General features: G+C 43.3%; 1 long non-coding RNA gene across 1 annotated transcript; it reads right to left on the bottom strand.

Moving 5' to 3' along the window:
* Positions 1–2096: 2096 nt before the first annotated feature.
* Positions 2097–2642, bottom strand: LOC145806366 (uncharacterized). The gene is made up of 2 exons (XR_014349385.1): positions 2521–2642; positions 2097–2427 (listed from the first exon to the last, which is right to left on the bottom strand). It is a non-coding gene; the product is annotated as an uncharacterized LOC145806366 (long non-coding RNA).
* Positions 2643–22309: the final 19667 nt, after the last annotated feature.

The raw sequence follows: 22309 nt of genomic DNA, 5'->3' as shown, positions 1-22309 counted from the left end.
GTGTTTTCAGTTTTTGGCTAAATTTATAAACTGAGACCACTGATTTATAAATTAAAAATTTTACCAAACAAGTTTTTATTTGAGTTTTTAAAATTTTTGTAAATATAAACAGAAAACTAAAAACGTAAGTGTTACCAAACGGCACCTTAATATATGAAATGTTTTTAGTTTTGAATTTTTTGATTTAGTCTTCGTGTAGGAAGAGCAAAAATAGCCTAACTTTTTGATTTTTTTTTGGCTATTTTAGGTTAACTTTTTTAGCCTTGTTTGGTTTTTATTTTTGGCCTTTTTGACTTTTGTGAGAGAAAAAGTGTAATAATTATGGTTTAGATGTAACATTTTATCTTATTGACTTATGTAGCCAATTTTGTCTTTTGTACTTTTTTAGCCAAAAATCCATTGCCAAACATAACTTTAAAGGATTATTTTAACAATGATATAAAAGTTGTCGCCATATTTGAGATTTGGAAAGATAGAAACTAATTTAATGAAAATAAAAATAAGCATTCATTACATGATCATCGTCCAAACACATAATAAAAATTAATTTGGCAACAAATAAATAAATAAATGTGTAAAATATTTATCAATTTTATATAATTTTATCTTTGGTAAGTAGAAATAATTTTAAAAAAATCAAAAATATATTTTTAACATTTATTTTTATCAAATTAGTTTATAGTTTATCAAATTGACGACTTTAACCTTGAAATTAAATAATGGTATCTTTAATTGTCCTTATTTAAAATAAAATTTAAAATTTAAGATTAAATGTATCATAATTAAAAAATCAAAAATCAAAATAACATAAACTCCAAATTATAAGGACGATTAGTGTGATTTGCCCCCTTTTCTAATCTCCATTATCTAACCTCTATTACCAATTTCGAAAACCAAACATTAAATTCATCTTTCCTATTCCATCTCTTTAACATATTCTTTTTCCAAAAAAAACCTTACATCCAGGTCGCTGCAATATTTTACTTACATAAGGTAATTTATAAGATTTGATATATTTTTTTTTAAGAAATTACATTCCAGTGAAGTAATAGAGAAATAATTCTATTTTATTGGTGGTGCAAGTCTCATGTTTGTATATGATGAAAGTCCATTCATATGTTTGGTGTAAGTTGTAGCATAAATATTCTCATATGTAGTACAATTATTTTGTGACTATCCCATCTATTTATAATTTGACAATTCATTTTTAATGTTGAAAGCATACATAGTTTAGGATTAATCTTCTATATCTATACTATATATTAATCAAAATATATTTTTCGTCCGAAAAACTCTACAAGCATTAAAATTAATCTAAATTTTTTATTTTAAAAAATAAATGTTAAGAAATGCACATAGTATAGAAATTTTAGCCCATCTAAATATTTATAATTTAAAATTTAAAAATTTTAATATAAAACGTTAAAAAAAAAAAAAAAAGAAGCGATATCTAGCTTGTTAACCCATATATGATTTGAGATTTAAAAATATTTAAAAGGAAATTTCAAATGTAAAATTAGTCTTATATAACTTCAAAATTTTAAATCATACATTTTTTTTGGTGACAAACGTAATAAATTGAATAAGTTATAATTATTAGATTGACCTAATTTTTTGTGTGAATGAATCATAAGAAATGTCTAACAAAATGAACGGTTTAAATTTTTAAAACAAGATTGTATTGGGCCTCGTAGACCCAAATAATACCTTTCAGTCCAAATTTAGAGTGAAGGGGATCCTCCTCATTCATAAATATACATATTTCTTACCCCATTTCCAAGTACAGAGACAAGGACCTAGACTACCAACAACAAATGAAATTCACCAAAATGTTGTCATCCAATAGCAAGAAACAAGAACTAGACTACCGACAACAAATGAAATTTAGGAAAATGTTGTCATCCAATAGCTATTTTAAAACCAAAATGACAGTTAGATATGCAAAAGAGTGGCATAACGTGAATGAAAAATTCCTTGCTTAATCATTGCTGCAATCTTGATGCAGTTTTAGTTTTAAAACAATGTGGGTTTCTTAGAGAGAGAGAGAGAGAGAGAGAGAGAGAGAGAGAGAGAGAGAATGAGAATGCGTCAAGAACTTAAAAGTCAATCATTTTGTTTGGATATTTTTGTTAAGAAGAGTAAAAATGACATAATTAAATTAATTAACATCTAATGAATTGAACAATTTAAAGATGCTACAGGGAAGAAAAGTCAGCAAAGGCGGGTCTCAAGTGTAATGCTAAAACTGATGAAAACTGGATTTTGATATGCTCAAAACAGAGGAGCCTGTGGTCTGTCTTTGTTCCATCATGGATGGCTTTGCCTTCAACAACACAATCATGGATGAATAGCACTAATATCCCTAATTTTGGTCACGACATCCCTGGTAAGATCACAACACTCATGACCCCAAAATCAAAACTTCCCCTAAAAAAATAAAGAAGGAAAGAAAGAAAATAATCACTGTTATTTTGTTCCTGTTAATTTTCAGCAGCAGCAGAGAGGGACATGAGTTGTTACCTGCCACTCCACATAGCCATACTCCAAGGCCTAGCATTTTTTTTGAAAATGACCCCAATACAGCACTGGCTTTGACTGACTACTTTGGCAATACAGCACTTCATGCAGTTGCTGTGCTTGGCAATATTATTGAAGCCAAGTTGGTTGTGGAGAAAAACCAAGACTTGCCTAACATCTGGAACAATGATGGCTCTCTGCCTCCCCACTTGGCTGCCATTCATGGTCAGAGGAAGATGACTCTGTTCTTGCTGTCTGTCACCAGAGATGACGAGGAATCGAAGCCTTATGAAGGCGAACCAGGAGCCACGGTCATGCGTTCTGCCATAAATGTTGGATTCTATGGTGAGTATTATTAGCAATACTTACCCTTCGTTTGTTTTGCGGAACACATCTAAAAATGTCTCAGAGTATATAGGTTTTGGTTTTATTTTGTTTTATTTTATTTTTCTTCTTCTTCTATCTCTCTCTCCATATATTTGGTTGCGACATTCAAAGTCATGTGTTGGTGATGTGTGGTGGGGGTGAGGCTTGGCTGGGCCTAGGCTTAGAGTTTGAAGCTCGATTTATTGGACCAACACATTGGGCCGCTGGCCAGCCCAATCCATGAGCTCGTTAAAAAAAATACAAAAAATCTAAATAATAGGTCTTAAATCTTAACCCGTTTGGCTAAACTTGCAAAACCAATATCCATTGGCTCGTGATTGGCAGCCTATCAATTTGGTCTGTAAGCCTGTCGGAGCCAAACACATTGGGTTAGACTTAAGCTTAAGGTTTTGACCTGTAGGACAGTTCAGCCTGAGCTAGTAAAAAAGGTCCATTGGGTTTAGTTTACGGGCAGGCTTGGCCATCATTTTCTCCGCTGTGCTCGATCTCATGCCAACCCTTAGTGGTGGTGGTAGTGTGATGGCATTAATAAGACTTTGGGTTGAATTTTTCTTTTACTTCTTAAAAGTAGAAAATATTTTCTCCCAAACAAACAAAAAGGGTAGTTGAATTAAATTGCAACTCACATGAGCTGAGCATGACTTTGTGATTATTGTCTGTGATCTCCATGAAATAGTCATTTGATCAAAAAATTAAGAACATGAAATCAATATTTTGATTAATGTATTATGCTATTTGTTCTGAAACACAATTTGTAAGTATGTCTCTACTACATTTAGAATGAATTGAAATCATATGCAAATTTTATGTTCATAATTATTTGTTTTGTTTCTATACAAGTAGTATTATTATTGATTAATATAGGATTAGTATAATTGATGTGCTATTAGATCTGGCTTTGGATCTTCTTGGCCGCAACCCTAAGCTAGCATGGAAAGCTTTTTCTCCTCTAGAAGTGATGGCTCAAGAGCATTCTGCTTTCCCAAGCGGTACATGCTTCAAAATCTGGAAGTGCTTCAGCTATACTTGTTAGTTTCTTCACCCATCTCTCTCTCTCTCTCTCCCTTCCTTTTTTCTTTAATTTTTATTCATTTATTTTTCTAGTGGGAGGTAGCAATGGTAATTGTTATTGGACAAAATCAGGTTGGATTATTATCCTCCATCACAATGAAAGTTCTCCATCACATAATTCAATGGTTATTTAATTTGGAATAATGATAAATTCGCTTTTGAAATTTATGGTCATTGAATATGTAATGGAGAGAATCAAAGGTTCCAAATCTTCATTAAATTAAGGCTAATTTATTTGATCAAAAAATATTTTCTAGCTATTGATACATTAAGAAACGAGAATCAACAAAAAAACATAACTTATTTGGATTGAAATATTTTCTACTTTTCAAAAGTGAAATATTTTCTCAAACAAAATCTTATCAATACCACTATACTTTGTATACTAACAACACCACTTCATTACCATCCCACACTATAACCAAGACCACCATCTTTACCACTTTACCACCTCGAGCCCAACCTATCACTACCAACACTACCACCATCATCACCGTAACCATGACCTTCAATATCACCCAACCACCACCTTACCACTGCTATTAAGACTATCACCCCATCACTGCCAATGCCACTGCCACCACCACTACGAACATGACTAGGGCCAGCACAAATGCAAAGCCATTGCCTTGGGCCCCAAATAATGGCACCCAACTTGAAGAAGACCCCATTTTTCTTTCACTGACGAGAGGTGGACTTGGAATAGGTGTTGTGCCTTCTGCTATAGTATGGTTGTTGTGAAGCCCATCGAGGCATGTTCTAAATCTATTTTTATGATCCAAATCATTTATATTATAAGGTTCGTCAAGTAAATTATATATATATATATATATATATATAAAGATTAATTCGACATCTGTAACCCCATAACAAGGCCACATTTGTTTTAAACAAAAACAAACAATTGGTATAATTTTGATAATTTTTTAAACATAATTAAGGTTGATCATAGCGTTACATATGTCCAGTTACCCAAAATTTTTTTATGAATAATATGCTTAATAAATCATATAATATGAATAATTCAAATTATCATAAAAAACTCCGGATATACTCTCAACGGGCCTCACAACATGTGTTGTGCCACAAGGCACCACACCAACCCCAATCCCAGCATAAGATTCAATCCATATAATATGTATGTGACATAATTAACTGAAAGGCTCAATCCATATAAAATGCATGTGACATAATTAATTGAAAGGCCTTCCGATCAGCACAGTGTAATTTTTTAAAACTAGAGCTTTGATTCTTCTGATTTTGCTATCAAAATTTTTAATTGCTATATTTGTTCTTAGTCAAGTCAACAATTTTTCTTTTTTATAGTGTCAGTCACTTCTCAAACTACTAATTTCTTCTTTTCTCTCTTTTAATTTTAAAATGTTAAAATTGTTAAACGGTGATAATCTTAAAAAATATTAATCTTGAAGGTCTTTCTTGAAGCATATGGATTTTCAAACATCAACATTTATTCTTTGAATTAAAAATTCTAAGAGAATTTATACAAATAGTAGGTTAGAAAAATACACTAATTGACAATTGAATTATATTATATATACTAGCGTAATCCCTGTGCGATACATAGTTAATGTTGTGCCTAGGACTCAAAAACAAACACAAAACAAGTAACCAAACAAGAACCACACAAGTTTTACGTGGTTTGACAAATAGCCTATGTCCACAAGGGCGAATTTCACTAATTTGAAGAAAACAAACAAATACAACAATGAGAGAGGAAGAGACTCTTAAACCCAACTCACACTCACTCACACTTTTCATCTGGAGCTTCTTTACTTGTTTCCTTTGATATCTGTAAGAGTTTAATCATGCATTGGGTAGGTCATATCAAAAGGATTTGTTTAATTTGTTTTATTCACAAAATTGAAAGATGTTCTTCAGTGGATTCTAGATAATTTGGGTTTGAAACTTTGGTAGATTCCTAAGTGGCTCATCATCGTGGATTCGACATTGGTGTTGTGGATCTAACATTGGGCAAGACAATTCCAAGATGAAGATGGGGCTGGAAGAGGTACATAGGGGTCGATTTGATTCGGGCTTGGATTCGCTAAGTAATTGAGAATACATTTATGTAATTCCTGTAGAGGGTTAGAAATTAAACCCCAAATTAAGTGTGGACCCAAGTGCTGAGGTTGCCCCACCAAGGCGACCAGGAATGACTAAAAGAGTATGGGCTAAAGCCCAAGGAAAATGGGCCAACAGTGGGCCGAAGCAAGTTCGACCAGTCTTGGGTCCAAACAGACTCCATGAAGGAAAATGCTTAAGTGAAGTTGCAGAGGCAACACATGCAGCAGTCAAGTTGCAGAGGCAACACATGCAACGGTCAAGTTGTAGAGGCAACACTTGCGACGGTCAAGGTGTAGAGGCACTTTGCCTCAGCGCTGCCATTCATAATATTGTCGGTTCCGCCGTCATCTGAAGTTGCTGAGGGAAAGAGAAAGCTGACGTAACTGAGTTGTAGAGGCGACATTTGCAGCGCCCAAGTTACGGAGGCACTTTGTCTCAGCGCCGCCATTTCAAGTATTATTGATACTGCCGCCATTCCAAGTATTGTTAGTGTTGTAGCCATCTGGAGTTGCCAAGGGAGGGCGAAAACCGAAGCAACTAAGTTATAGAGGTAGTACTTGCAGCACCCAAGTTGTGGAGGCATTTTGTCGACGCCACCATCTCTAATGTTGTCAGTTCTTCCCTTTAGACTTGCCGCGGGAAATGACTGCAGCAGCAACTATAACCGCTACAACTAACGTACGAAGGGAACATCCTGCCAAGGTGATAGTAGCCTTTGGGAGAAGCTCCCCTTCTGCAAGTTAAGGCTAATGCTTGGTGCTAATAATAGACCTCAAGGCATTGCCAGCCTAGGGCTGATAGGAGGCTCCAAAGTTCATTGACTTGGCGCTGATAGCGGGCCCCATGACTTACTGGTTGTAGGTAATAGTAGGCCTAGAGATACCAATTTACCGTGGCGATCCCGCAAAGATGGAAGCAGGGTAGCCCATGTATAAGGAACTCCCTTTCCATTACCCAGGTCATGGACCTGCCTTAGTCACACAGGCAGGGCTAAGGAAGCTCCCTTGGGCTTGGAACTAAAGCACAACATGGTTGATAGCAGGCTTGGTTGTGGCCTTCGTCCTGGAAAGTTGAGGAGTTTGTGGTTAGGTGGCTAAAGGTGGAGGTTTCGCTAAGGTGAACACGAATATAGCCAATAGTAGGCTAATGGAGTCCTGAGAATGCATGTACTGGCCAAATAGAACTGAGAAGGCAAATGTAGCGGCAAACACGCCCGGCACAACTGCACTTGCTGAGGCTCAAAAGGGGAGTTGCAGCACCAAACACTCCCGTTGCAACTACACTTGCTGAGGCTCAAAAAGCTAGTTGCGGAGGCAAACAGAAAGTACACAATGTGTGCAAGGGGACACGTGGTACCTTTAGCCTGGTGGCTCAAGGCAGAATATTCTGTGTGATCCTTAGGGATACCTGTCTTCTTTCTATTTGGCCACTTGGTGTCCTCTTAATACCAAGGAAAAGCTTATAAATAGAACCCATTTCCTAGCCCAAAGGAGAGGAATTTTGGGAACTTGGGGGAGAAGTTGCCCATTTATGCACTGCCATTCATTTTTGCTTGAGCTGCCTGCTTCACCCTCACCCAGCTACTCACTCTCCAGTCTTTCTACCTTTGTTGGACCATAACATAGTTTTGCCTCTCTAATTATCTTCCTAACCTCGATCCCTACAATTCCTTTATGTCTTCTTAGTGGATTGTTTTGTGGCTTTTACCCGTGATTTTTTTTTAATCACAATTGGAGACGCCCCAATTGTGGTTTTTCCACGTAAAATCATTGTGTCGATTTGCCTTTGATTATTTGATTGGGATTGTTATTGTGGACTCGCCTTTTTCGGCGCCCCACCTTTCGGAAAGCATTTGAAAAGAAGGCCTCACAGTTCGGACTCCCGCAGTTCTGAATCTAATCTCACAAAGTGCAATGTGAAACTGATAATCATCAAAGAGTCCAAATCCGGCAAAAATTGGACTGCTTTCCCAGATACAGAGTCGCCACCTAAATATTTTGTTTTGGAGAAATTTAAGAAACCTTGACTCATGCCAAAGGCCACGTGTCCGTCATCACCAAAGTTGCCTCGACTCAAGAACTTGGGTACAAGAGGGGAAGGTTCTGAAATGAGCACCATCACTCGCCCGATCAAAGATCGGCCTCTACTAATCATGATATGTTCTTTAATAAACATTATGTGATCTTGTTCTGATTATTAAACTAGGTTTACTATGTGATGCGCACAAGCAAGTATAGACTAAATCGCAAGAATTGGAACATTTCAAGTCATGTCTGTTTTGCGAAAATGGTTTGAATCTGCCACCCTCAAGTGTGGTTAAAGATGCGGATTTGCCACCAAACACAGTGGGCTTAAAACATGATTTTGCCACGACAAAGTGGGCTTAAAACACGCATTAATTCATTGAATTATTCCAATTCAAACAACAAGCCTTCATCCACAGGCATTCATGCAGTTTAGCATTTAAGCACATAGCCTTATAGCAAGCATGCTAAACATGGCAACATGGCAATCACACTCATGCAAGTATGCTAAAGCATAAAACTCACCGAGTACTCCAAGCCAAAACAGAAACTAGTTAGAAATATGCATGATCCTAACTATACAAGATGTCTAATGCAACACATGCAATATGCAATTAATAGGCTCAGCTACTAATATGGTGTAGACACCCCATATTAGACCGACCTTAAGACTCAGACGTCACCAACTGAGCGCTCGGTGATGACGCATATTGTGCTCGTTCTGAGGATTCAAAGTCTCGGCTGAGAGCCTTGCCTCCGGGCTTTGGAACCCTTTTGTGCTTTGCCCTGGTTTGCGAACCAGGTCCCGTTTTCTCCGTTTTCTCTTCCCGAAGGGAGGGAGAGGTCTCGTAGACCATCTCTCTGTGGCCGTAGGCCACGTTTCGTGGTCGTAGGCCATTTTTCCCGTTTAGAGACCAGTTTCTAGTTGTTCGGAGTCGTCGGCCGTGTGCCTCGGTTCGGGACCGCTTAACTACCTCCGTTTGCTCCGGTTTTTGGCACACACCTTGTTTCCTCTCCTTAAAGGGACACTGTGGCCTGAGAGACCACCTTCGTGGTCGCACGTCACTTTTCTATCTCCTCCAGCCAGTTTTCTTGTCGGGAAGCTGGTCTCCCTCACTTTTGGACCATAATTTCTGGTCTCCCATACCACCATTGTGTTGTACTCATTTGGGAGGCCACCAATATGGGTAGGCCGACCAGCTTTTCTTTCTGACCCTTTTGAACCTTGCTAGAAAGCTGGTTTTCCTCTTTCTTAGGCCACAATTTTTGGTCTCCCACCATACCACTGTGTTGCATTCACCTGGGAGGCCACCTTTCTGGGTAGGCTGACCAGCTTTTCTTCTTGACCTTTTTGAACCCTGGTCAGTCGACCATCTGCTTTTTGCCCTTCCTGAGTGCAACACAGCTGTGCCAGTTGGGAAGCATTTGACCCATCCTCCGGGATTTAGCCTCTTTGCTTGTCTTCTTAAAGAAGTTTTGGCCCTTTTGGCTTAGCTTCTAGGAGAAGCTTGACCTTTTGTCAAGCTTCTTGAGGAAGCTTGACCCCTTTTGTCAAGCTTCCTCAAGAAGCTTGACCCTTTTGGTTTAGCTTCTTTTAGAAGCTTGGTCCCTTTGCTTGAAGCTTCTCTAAGAAGCCTTGGACCTCTTCCTCTATAAAACAAACTCTCCTCTCCACTTGCAAGGGTGGAAGAGTTTTTGGTCTCAAGATAGATATACTTCTGCTCATATCTCTACATCCCAAGCTCCAAACTCTATTGTTCTTGCACCCATTGCACGACACCTCCAAGCACAACACCTCCACTACCATCCTAAGTGCCTTGGAGCTGTTTTTCAGAGGTTGAGGGCTCACTTTCTTGGTCCAGAGCTTGCTGCATTGCTGTGCTACAAGGGTAAGTCTCTATTTTCCCCATTTTGACATTGTTTTGCTTCATATCTTAGCCCTATTTGCAAGCATTTTTGGGTTTCGACATAAACGGAAAAAAGTTTTATTTTGATCTTATAAACAGGTTTACTTAAGGTCATTTTTTTGTTGGGGGTCATCTACCCCCTTCCATGCTTCATTTCCTTATATTTTGAGCTATGCATTTGAGCATTTGCATTGGCCTTGTGTAGACACCCCATTTTTGACCGTCCTCAAGACTTGGACGTCACCGTTTGAATACTCGGTGATTATCCATGTTTGTGTTCGTTTGGAGTTCCCGGAGGTCTCGGCTCGCGCGCCTTGCCTCAGGATCCCTGAACTCGACCGTTTAGTGTCTGGTTTTGCACCAAACACTTGCATCTTGCCCTTGAGAGGCAGGGTGGGGCTTGTAGACCATCCCCACCCACCACCGGCAGTGGCTAGAGGCCACCGGCTGGTTTTTGTCTCCACCGGCAATATAGTTTGCCGGCCGGCACTTTTTGTTGCATGCTAATTAGCCCATGATTTCAATGCTTATGTTGCATGCTAATTAGCCCATGCTATTCCCTTTTCAAATGTGTTTGAGGGTTGTTCAACTTGTGCCCAAGTGTTGGCCTTTCAACATGTGTATGTGTGCATGTGTATTTGGTCCCTCATTTTAGCATTATGGCTACTGTTTTAGGCTTATTTAGAGTTGCCTAATTCATGTTTAAGTCCATCTTTGTATCCATTTGCATTGCCATATGTATGCTTGTATGCTTGCATAAATGTATCGCCATGCCATGTTGCATCCTTAGCTTGCATGCCTAGGTTGCATTGCATTTTACATGCATGCCTTGTTCCTTGACTTAGTGATAGGAATTGGGCCTTGTTTGGTTTGATTTGGTTTGCATGCATTTGAAATCAAAGTTGCATACTTAGTTCTTTGGGCCATCATGCATGGAAATGCGTGATTGGTGGTCCGAGAATCGGGGCACATCCTCCTTTGAGTCATTAACATGATAAGGAATGTGATAGGTGCATAAATTGCTTGAATTGCATTGCCATGCAAGATTTTGCCCTCTGCTGCTGTGAGTTGCAAGTTCTGCAGGAATTTATTGCCGGCCGGCAGTATTTAGTGCCGACCGGCAGTAAATCGATGGCCGGTGGATCTATTTTGTGCCAGTGACTAAATGCTACTGCCGGTGGAAGTTCTGCTCAGCCGATGATATCCCCCAGTGTCCTGAGAGGCATCCCTGAGACTTTGGCAGTTTTCAGAGGAGCAAAGCAGGGAAAACAGAAGCAAACTATGCATGGCAGTGTGATTCCGAGCCAGTCCCGAGCATGTGTTGCATCTGGCCCTCGCCCCGAGGCGGTTTACTGTTTTTCTTTAGCTTAATTTAATTTGTTAATTAAATTAATTAATTTGTAATTATTAATTAGCTTGTGTAGTTAATTAATTTGTAATATTTATTTGGTCCCTCCGAGCGAGGGCAAATCTGTAATAAGTGTGTGTGGGTGGTGTGTATGTCTTCCAACCTCACTTCTTTCTTCCCTTTTATTTACCTGCTTACGATGGTAGATTAGGGCACGTTTAATTTAGCATGCCTTATGCTATGCATGTGCGCATCCATGCATTTGTATTGCATGCATTAGGCTCGGTACATCACGCCAACTGCATTTGTACTTCAAATTCTAAACTGAATATGTGATAGTTGTGCATTCTCACATGTCATGTTTAGGATAGCCGAGCCTATTCTAGCAACACTTTGTATGCGATGCATTAGGCACTTAACATGGACTTGGATCATGCATGTTTGCTAACGAGTTCTTTGTTTTGGCACGGAGTACGATGTAAGTATTTCCGCTTTAGCATATCGCATGAGTGTGAATGTTGCCATGACAGCATGCTTAACATGTGGCTAGATGCTTATGTGTTATAAACTGCTTAGATTCCTGTGGGTGAAGGTTGGATTGTTTGAGTTGGAAGAACTCATTGAAATCCGTGTTTTAGCCTACTTGCGAGTAGCAAATCCAAAACATTTTCCAAAACAAACGGATATGCAATGCTTACTTCCAAATTAGACAATCTAGTCTATACTTGTTTGCTGCGCGCATAACATAGTAACTCTAGGCTAATGAATGGGATAAGAACACATAAAGTTTTCAAAAACGGATATCACGGTTAGTAGAGGCCGGTCTTCGGACCGGGCGAAAGGGGGTGCTCATAGCTGACCTTCCCCGATCGTACCCAAGCTCCCGAGCCGAGACAACTCTGATGATGACGGACATGTGGCCTTCGGCACCGAGTCAGGGTTTCCTAAATTTCCCCATAAAAAAATATTTAGGTGGCGACTCTGTATCTGGCAAAGCAGTCCATGTTTGGCACTACTTTTTCAAAAATCTGTTTCTCAAAACGATTTGCCAGATTTGGACTCTTTGGTTCAGATTAAGAACCGTGACACAAATCGAGTCCGAACTGTAGCGAGGGCCCCACGCGGGCGCGTCTACAGTTTCTGGTGACTCTGCTGGGGAGTTTAGAGAGCTTGACTCGAACTCATGATATCCTGTTTTGATTACACTTATGTGTTTCTTTGCATTGCATGTGCATTGGTGCGCCTAAGAACATAGTGTTTGCCATCTGCCATTCCTGAACGGTTTGCTGGAGGCTTGTCTTGTCTTGTCAAGACATGTCCGTAAGGCTGACCGGCTATGGGCTCTGACAGCATGGGAACACAAACCCCGGTTTACCGGGGCACCCCTTTTGACCATTCGACCTAGTACATGTTCGGATCCATAGTGACCATCCCAAGAATAGGACAGGTTGCTTACCCGATGTTAGGTTGTTTGAAAACCGCTGTGTGCGTAGTGAAACCCTAGTTCCTGACAAAATAGGACAGGGAAACCCTACCCCAACATAGGGGTGATTGAGCTCTCTTTACTTGCTATGTGCTTTTAGAGTGTTGCTCTACAGGAACGCACATGTCAGTTTGCAAGTTTGAGTATCAAACCTGGGGACACCAGTATCAGTATCAGTTGTGAGAATCAGTTATCCGCGGGTATCGGTTCAGTTTTCGGGAACAGTAATTTCTGGGAACAGTGATCAGCAGTAGGGTACAGTTGTCTGGCTACACCCGTGTTTGATCAGTTTGGGTTGAAATGCTGTCTGTTTTTCCTTTCAGTTCAGAAAGTTGCAGAGTTGATACAGAATAGCCAGTGTCTCCCCTTGCTGAGGCAGGATTTATGGCGGCACAAAATTCAGAAGAAGTTGTGGTTATGACGGCTGTATTAGAGCAGGGGACCGCTCCGCAGAGTGAGGCCAGCATCAGTATGTCACACCCGCCCAGGTCGCCCGTTGTGCATCCGGTTTGGGCTCCCCAGTTATATCAGGCTCGTGAGCCCACCACCTTTGAATTGATGGGAATGATAGGGGACCTCCAGAGGACCGTGGCCGATCTGGCCTATGGAATGTCGGCTTCACCGCCAGCGGCGCCATATGCCGAGAATTTCGTACCACAAGAGCCCCCGCTACTGGGGCGGATCGTGATAGAGCTCAGTCAGCCAGAGGTGGCTTCCAGTTACAGCCACGACATGCCAGCACCGACCCAGACCCTTGATCAGGCTGAGGCCAGAGGAAAAGACAAGGCAAAGGTAGATGCCGATCCTATCGAACAACTGCTGTGGGCAGTCGAGGCTCTGAAAGTCAGAGGGATGAACAAGCAACAAACATCTGCGATAGTGACCAAAGCTGTAGATGATGCTTTCCCCGCTCCAATTAAAGGTAGTTCAAGTCAGGCAGAAAACCGGGATGGGCCCCGTCATGCCCAGACGATTCCTGTCGTTCCCAACCCTGCACCGGGAAAGGGTCAAAAAGCCAAAGCAGCGCCAGCCGACCCCTTCGCCAGCGCATCTGGCAAGAATCCTCAAACCTCAAAGTACCTGCCCCGAGGGCGCAGGGTCTTTCACGACCTCCACATGCCTTTGTCTAGGGCATTGCTAATATTGGCGAAGAATGGGCATCTTAAGCCTTTGGAGCCCCGGCCACCCCCGAAGAATCTCCCCGCCACTCATGATGCTACCTTGTACTGTGCGTACCACCAACAGTCCGGCCACAGTACCGATGGATGTTCTCGCCTTCGTCATGAAGTGCAGGATTTGATCGATAACAAGGTTATCCTACCACCCACCTCAGGCAAGCCCGTCACCACTCAGTTGTTGGATTTCGAGGGCTCAGATACTGCGAGTATGTAAAGTGGACCGCCTGCGGGCGACATTTGGTATATTTTGGATGAAGCGTCTGGCACGCATTTTTGAGCATCGGTGAAACCGAGTTTTGTAAATCCTGGCTTGGATATCGAGTCAGTATTTTGTTTTGAGTCTGTCTCTTTGTCTTGAGTCAGTCTTTTTTGCTTAAGGGTCTGTCTGGTTGTATCGAGTCAGTCCCTGTTGTATATAATACCAGGTGATTCTGGGGTTGTTGCCTCGAACACCGTTTTGTTCTGTAATTACCTGTTTTGGTTTTTGAGTCTGTTCCTGTCGAGGGGCCAGTTGCACCAACAGATCCGGATGAAACAGCTGTTGCTATCTCAACTTCATGCTTGCTTTCAGCATAAGTGCCAGAGAATTTGATTGGGCTGACTGTACATCTCGCCTGCTCTCCTGCGCGCCAAACTCATTGCATTAACCTAAGTTTTCCAAAAAACAAACTTTTTGAACACTGCAGTGATAAAAACGAAGAGGAAGGAATTCCTCGGGTTTTGCAAAATTTTGATCATTTTGAGAGAAAGAGAGGCGTGCTAAGCCTTTTAATGAGTGAAATCATGCTTGTCGGCGTGAGTACTGAGAAGGATCCTGGTTTGATCCAGATTGGTTCCACACTATCTTTGGCGCGAGCGATTTGTCGCTTTCTTAAAAACTTTCAAAAGCAAATATTTTACGCGGCCCTGTGAAGACTTGTGTGGAATCGCTCTTGAGATTGCGCAGCCTAGGATCGCTCTCAGCCTCAAGATTCAACCCGTTTGTTTTCCGACTTTGAACCCGTTCAGAACGTTCAGAAAGTTCAATGGACAAACGCCATGAAAGGTCTGTATGGCCAGTTTCGAGACATCCCTCGAGCAAGAGGCACCAAAGCCAAATCAGAAGGAGTGGATCTCGCCGGAAGAAGCTCGTGGAGCAACCTTGATAGATTCTCCACAAATCATTGCAACAGCCGTTCTCCTAGACACAGAGAGGCTTCAATTTCAAAAACCATTTGGCATGGACTTGCTACACTTTTACCCTTTGAGAGGCTCGCTGGGTCGAAAACCCAGAAGGGCGACCCAAGCAAAAGTTAGAGCAAGAGAAAAATACAGAAAAGCAAAAAATACAAAAAAGACAAAAAAAAAGAAGAAAAGAAAAGAAATGAAAAAAAAGAAGAGAGAAAAAAGGAAGAGCAAAAAAAAAGAATGAAAAAGAAATAGAAAATGAAAAGAAGCTCGCAAGGTCGAAAACCCGCATCGGGCGCCTTGGCAAAAGTGAGAGCCAAACAAAGTGAAGGTTAAAATACCTGAGTGTACCTTAACCGGAACTACGTGAGGCTTGATTCCCATGTTTGCCATACGTAGGCAACTTCATCATGAAGTCCAGCCCCCAACGCTTTCATAGCGTCTCAGTCCATGCAATGGTTTCGATTTCATCCCAAAGTCCAGTCGCCAACGCTTCCAAGGCGACTGTGTCCATATATTTGTTGTGACCGTCTTCGTCATTGCTGTGTCCAAGAGCTCGACCACCGCCAATGAAGACTGTTTACAGATTGCTGCGGCACCATCCCAAACAAGGGGCACCTTTCCGTTGCCACGAGCCGTCGTGAGACGCCATTCAAACCAGGGGCAACTTTCCGTTGCCTCCCACCCCCTTCAAACCAGGGGCAATTTTTCATTGCCTCCGATCCGAGGTTGCGCATCTCGAAGAGTAAGTTCCATGCTTGTTGAGCATCAGCTGTTTGAAAAATAGTTTTTGAAAATTTTTACTGAGGCTGACTATTTTCTCGAAAACTATTTCATTTTCCAAAACCAGACCATTGTCTTGGACCCAAAAAGGAAAATTTTTAGTGCTTACAGCTTGACTTGCACGGTTTTCAAATCAAGCATCGAACAAGTACGTTAATCCGACTCTCATTTTGATCAAGACCGTTTTAGTAGAAAGCAAAAACGAAAAAATGGTTAAAATGATGAACTAGGGGCACAGTTGAGCCAGGCGTTCTGTCTTTCCCCCGTCATCGACGTACTTGCCAGAAGAGCGCTCTACCCGTCAGAAGAAATGGCCGTGAGCTAACGGTGTTGAGCATGAACCCACGCCTTCTTATTCATCCATTAATCACCCCGGGGAGGGACAAAAAATGAGAGAATGAAGAATAGAGAGGTGTAAGTTGAGAGAAAAGTGAGGAAAAGGGTTTTGAGAGAAAATCCGAGCTCGAGAGCCGAGTGATGTGAGAATCACAAACAGAAGGGGGCGGGAAACAAAACCCAGATTGAACTGGCTCCTCGCGATCCGAGGTCCCCATCTTCGCTAACGCGTCTGTATGTCGTGTCTTTGGTTTTGTTTACCTCAACCTTTGTTTTAGGTCTTTTCCGAGCGTGTCTCGTTGTGTTAGGTCGTGTACCTTTATATTTGAGTCCTCCCTGCTGTGTTCAGTTATAGGCTCGACATCCCGGTTTGAAAAACCCTCATTCGATTTCAAAAATCATTTATGCTCAGAATGCTGTGCCATTCTCTACATTTGAACGTGTTTCGACTCCAACCGGTTCCACCTTTGAGGACCGTCCTGTCAGAATGGGCTGTTTGTTTGAGAATTGCCGTGTGCAGAATGAAACGAATGCTGTGTTATGGGCTGTATGCAGATTAATCCCCAACAGAGTAAGGGCCGTGTATCCGGAATCAGGCAGTGGGTTGCTTGGGTTATTTTGCTGTTGGCTGTTTAGTTATCTGGTCATTACAGTGCGAGTGTTCAATTTTCAGATAACCAATCAATTTCATTTACATTGAGGTGTAACATGATGAGATGCGATGCAATGCATGAAATGTGTAAATGTAAACACTTTTTCAGATAAAAAGTCCGTTTCATTTCATTATCTTTTCAAATGTACAAATTTTGGAAACAAAAATCTGCCTGCGGCAGTACAAGGTAATCTATCTACCAACAAAAAAAGCAAAAGTACAAGAAAGAAGAAAAGATAGCAAAAATCCGCATCTGTATCGAGCACTCCAAGGGCCGTCAGTCTGTCCTGGTCCTCTTCCTGGACGAGGGTCCAGGAGCATCATCAGCGTCGTCATCGGAGCCCGAGCTAGAACCGCCTCCGGTCTCCTCCTCCGATGACTCGGACTCCGCCTTGGCCTCCGCCTCTGACTCCTCGTCATCATCATCGTCCGGGACTGGAGCTCGCGAGCTACTCCCGACGTGAGTACGCCCTCCCCTGGTACGGGGAAATATCCTGCCCCCCTCATCTCTCCCTCGAGCAGGGACAGAAGGCCCAGCTGGAGCACCTCCTGCCATGGGAATCTGGAAAGGAGGCTGAAAAAAAGTACACAAAAGGGAAATGCATCAGTATACTGTAGACAGTTTATCAGTGCAGAATGCAATGCAGAGTACAGTATGTGTATGCCGTGAGCAGTTTAACAGTGCAGAAATGCAGTATATGAGTGCAGTATGAGAATGCCGTGAGCAATTTATCAGTACAGAGTACGGTGCAGAATGCAGTGTATGCAGTGTGTCAGATACTGTGAGATCAGTGGATCAGGTGTCATGCCGTGCATCAGATTATGCGAATCAGTGTATAAATGGTTTGAGGCCAGTGTCAGAAGGACATACCGGTATGCTGTAGAGGGCTAGGAGATCAAATGTCCGCTGAAGCATCCCCATCATCGAGGCATTCATCGCCAACGACTGACGGGTGTACTTAGAAGAAGCCTGCAAAAGTATCAGATGCATCAATATTCTGTGGAATATCAAGTAAGCTGAAATGAATAACTGTACAAAAAAATGCAGTAATACATACCGGTGGTAAGTCGGGGACGTCGATGAACTCGTGACCAGCTGGTGGAGGGGCGAAGGGGATCTGATAGGTCGACCCACCCTGCCCCTGGAAAGTCAGTACAGCGGGCAGGGTAGGCCAGCCAACTCCCCATCCTCCCTGCACTCCGCCCCTGCCACGGACCCGGGCCCTCCTCGCAGCCCCTACTCCAACCCCTGCTCCGGCCCCAGCCGCCGATGCCACAGACCTGGCCCCCTCTGCTCGACGACCACTCAGAGGCCGCATCAGGTACGTCTGTACGTACTCCCGGTAGTCTCCGGTGCCTCGGAAGCGGGTCGCCTCCCAACCGATGGAGTAATTATCCAGCTGCTCAGTGGTGAGCCTCTCGGTCTCCCTCATGTCTACAGGAGGGGGAACCGGGACTATCTGCTCAGGTAACCCTAGGGTCTGGCGTAGAAAACGCTCCCCCAGGTACCAAGCCCTACAGACCGGACCCTCAAGAAAAATCCGGAAACGCGAGGTCTCCTCCGCACCAGGGAACCGATCCCGCATCGCCGCCGGCAAGGGAGCCCATGGCCGCCATGTGATCTGAAAGTGACACACAGTTTGTTATCTACTGTTTTGAAATATACAGTGGAAAAGCGAAGCTTAAATGAACTGTAAGTAAAACATACCTCGGCAGGGGTAATGGTGTCGAAGTATCGGCGGAAGAAGCTGAATGTCTCCCGTGGTCGCCGGGTGCATCTCCCGTCGAAGCGACTTGAAAAGGGGACGGCTAGGGGAGTCTCCGCAACTGGCACAGGAGTAAGCCTAGGGAAGTAGGCGTAAACCCACAACTGCAAGATAAATACCAGTGCATTTATCATTTGAAGCAGAATGCAGAATAAAGCAGAAATGGCAGAGCCGTGTATTGTGCAGTGTATTGTGTGCAGTGTACAGTGTGAGCAGTGTACAGTCAGTGTAAAGCAGAATGTATGTGTGTGCCGTGTGTACAGTATACAGCAAGTGTAAAACAGACTACAGTGTGTGCAGTGTACAGAGTACAGAAAGTACGAGACAGAAATGAAAAAAGCGGAGAAGAAATGTACCTCCCAAGCCCGCCAGTAACCTCCGAGTAGCTGGCCGCTGCCGCGCGAAGCCGAGCTCATATATCCATAAAGGGTGGCCAGAGCAGCGCCGCCCCAGTCATAGTGCAGAATGTCCCGGACGTCCACCAGTGCGCTGAGAAGACAGAGAGGCACGGTGTTCGCCCGATCGGCGAAGATGGTAGTCCCAAACAGGAACATGAGGAAGCCGCGAGCATACCTCTCCACGTCCTCCGGGGTCATCTCCGCCTCTTCCTCCAATGCGGGCTGGACCCGAAACTGGACCTCAAACCAGGAATATCGAACGAAACCTGGGCGAGCTAGGGGTGGCGCCTCCCCCAGTAGATGGACCTGAGCTGCGGTCCACTCATCCATCGCGATGTCAAATGGGATCGGATCACCCCCCACCCCGATGCCTGTGAGCATCGAGAAATCATGAGGGGTCATCGTCATATCCCCTGCAGCAGAGAAATGAAAAGAATCGGTGGTGTCCCACCATCTCTCCGCCAGAGCAGCGAGGAGAGGTCTGCATGTGGAGAGCCTAGAGAGTCCTCGGCAGAAGGCGCCGAAACCCGCTCGATCCACGATACGTCGGACCGCGCTAGGGAGCTCATCATACCACTCCCGAGCACCAGTATTCCCATACCCGTGAATGGTATGGGAACCCTCCTGTAAACAGAAAATAGCAATTGCAAGACAACATTCAAAATGCAGTTTTGAAAGAACAGATATAGCATGTATGCAAGTTTGTCAGATTCAGGCAAATGCCGGGTGCCGGTGTGCTTAGAGTGAAATAATATGTGTGATGTGTCAGCATGTTTGGGTGTTTCAGAACAGATATAGCATGCATGCAGGTTTGACAGATTCAGACAAATACTGGGTGCCAGTGTGTATGCAGTGAAAAACAGTGAGTGCAGTGTGTTTGAGTGATTCGGGGCTAGTGCGGTGTGTGTGCATGTGTCAGTCTCAAGCAGATGTCAGTTGTATGTATGATTACAGTCAACTACAGTCTACGATATATCAGATTCAAGCAGTTAAAGGGTACAACTAACTATGACAGTTTTGTATCCTACATTGCGGAAAGTAAAGCGAAAGAAAGAGAGTTACCTCGGAAGTGCCGAATGAAAGGTGGGAGGTAGGCTCGCGCAGTAGTAGCTCAGGAGCCACATGCCTCTCGAAGCTCCGGAACTGACGCAGGCCGTCGGGGGGCAGAACATGGATCGCCGGCCGGTAGGTCGCCGGGTCGAACGGGCGCTCGCTCAGTGGTAAGAGCTCGACCCCGGGATCCATCTCGTGGTCCGGGGGAGTCCTGCCACATGGAATATCGTCCGCCATATCAGAAATGATGAGAAAATGGCCGGAGGAAGGAAAACCGGGCCGGAATACGAAGAGTCAACCGAAAAGTCGACTCCCGAGAGGGTCGGGAATGGCCGGAAAGGCCGGAATGTGAAAAGGCACGGAAATGAAGAGGAAAACAAGGGGAACAAACCCCGAAAAAGCGGGAACGCCAAACGAGGCACCGAAACAAAAATGTGATCGGTTGAAAATGTCCGAAACGCGAAGGAAATCGCGAATCCGACGACGAAACGGGCGTAGAACGCGAAGAAACGGGCGAAAAGGGAGAGAGAAACACTCTAGAGAGAGAGGGCAAGAGATTTCGACGGTAGGGAAGTGAGGAATAGGGTTTTGAAACCCTATTTTAAAACACCCAAGGTGAAAAGTCAAAATTGCCCCGCATCAGCAACTGTTTGCCGGTCGGCAATGTTTTGTGCCGGCCGGCACTTTTTTGTGCCGATGGACTTATTTTGATGCCGGCGGCCAGCCGGTGGCCTCCCCTTTCGGCCGGTGGGGTTCCCACAGCCTTGTTTAGGCCATATGAGAAGTTTTTGGTCTTCATAGCTCAAGAAAGTGCAAGAAAGTGCATTCCTGATGCTCAACCGGCCTCCGTTTTGACTTCGGACTGCATCTGCCGTGCGTAGCACTCCAACCCATGCAGGGTGTATCCTTTTCGTATCCTTTTGACTTTTACAAGGTCCAAAAGTTGCCCCATGTGTATCGCATATCAGTCGCACTGTTTTTTGCATTTCAAATCATCGCACTGTTTTGTGCATTTCAAATCGTCGCACTGTTTTGTGCATTACATTTCAAGCCTCGCGCTGTTCTGCGCATCGCACTGTTTTGTGTATTTCAAGCCTCGCGCTGTTCTGCGCATTGCACTGTTTTGTGCATTTCAAACCTCGCGCTGTTCTGCGCATCGCACTGTTTTGTGCATTTCAAATTTCGCGCTATTTTGCGCATCTCATTGCATTTTGCATGCATTCCATCGCACTGTCCTGTGCACTCGCGTTGCCTAACACATTGCGCTATTTTGCGCATCATACCGTCGTGCAATACCCCGGTCTGGCGAGACCTTAAACACGCACGGTCTGGCGAGACCTTAAACACGCACGGTCTAGGAGACCTTAAATCCTTGGAAGGTGCAAGACCTTTAATGCATTGGTGTGCACACTATTGCTTTGTACATGTCTTAAGCCGCGTGTTGTCGCGCATTCCATGCAACATGCATTTCTTGCATCATGTGCATCCCAAAAAACAAAAAAATCATAGTGCATTGTCATGCATTTGCATTGTAGCCTGCATGCATTCATTGCATCACCTTCCGCCTATGGCTTGCGCCTTTCCAGGTTGAGCTTGGTCTGGTATGTGCCCTTACTTTTCATGTTAAAACACAGTTCTGCATGTGTATCGCGCCGATTCCACGCTGATATGTTGGTTGAGGGTTGCGGCACCTTTTCTGTGTTACACATGGCTTGTATGTGTACATGCCTTTCCTAGGCAAGATTTGGTTTGGCCCGCGTGCCATATTCATGTATTACATTGTAGTGTAATTTTTGCATCCGGCATTAGGATCGTAGTCCTTTCTCCAGCGGGTCGTTTCCCCACTTATGTCAATTCCACCCAATACTTGTTCTTGCGTCTGTCTACAATGCTCATAGTTCAGTTGACCATTCTATGGTAGACAGATTTGTTATCTCCATCAATCTATTTGACATAGGTGTGGTTTCGAACCGCTCGTGATTGGATCACGATTCAAATGCTTTGCATGTAGCTTGCATTGTTTCAATTACGTTGCATCTTCATTTGCATTATTTATACATTGTTTTGTATATATTGCATTTCGTTTTGCATCCACATTTGCATTGTCATGCATGTTGCTAACGATATTGTACCTGTTAAGTTTGTTTTCTTTTC

The sequence above is a fragment of the Camellia sinensis genome, chromosome 13 (assembly GCF_055761805.1).
Source record: "Camellia sinensis isolate YWXY chromosome 13, ASM5576180v1, whole genome shotgun sequence".
NCBI classification, from domain to species: domain Eukaryota; kingdom Viridiplantae; phylum Streptophyta; class Magnoliopsida; order Ericales; family Theaceae; genus Camellia; species Camellia sinensis.
Note: the sequence above shows the minus strand (reverse complement) of the source record. Positions and strands in the feature narration are given on the sequence as shown.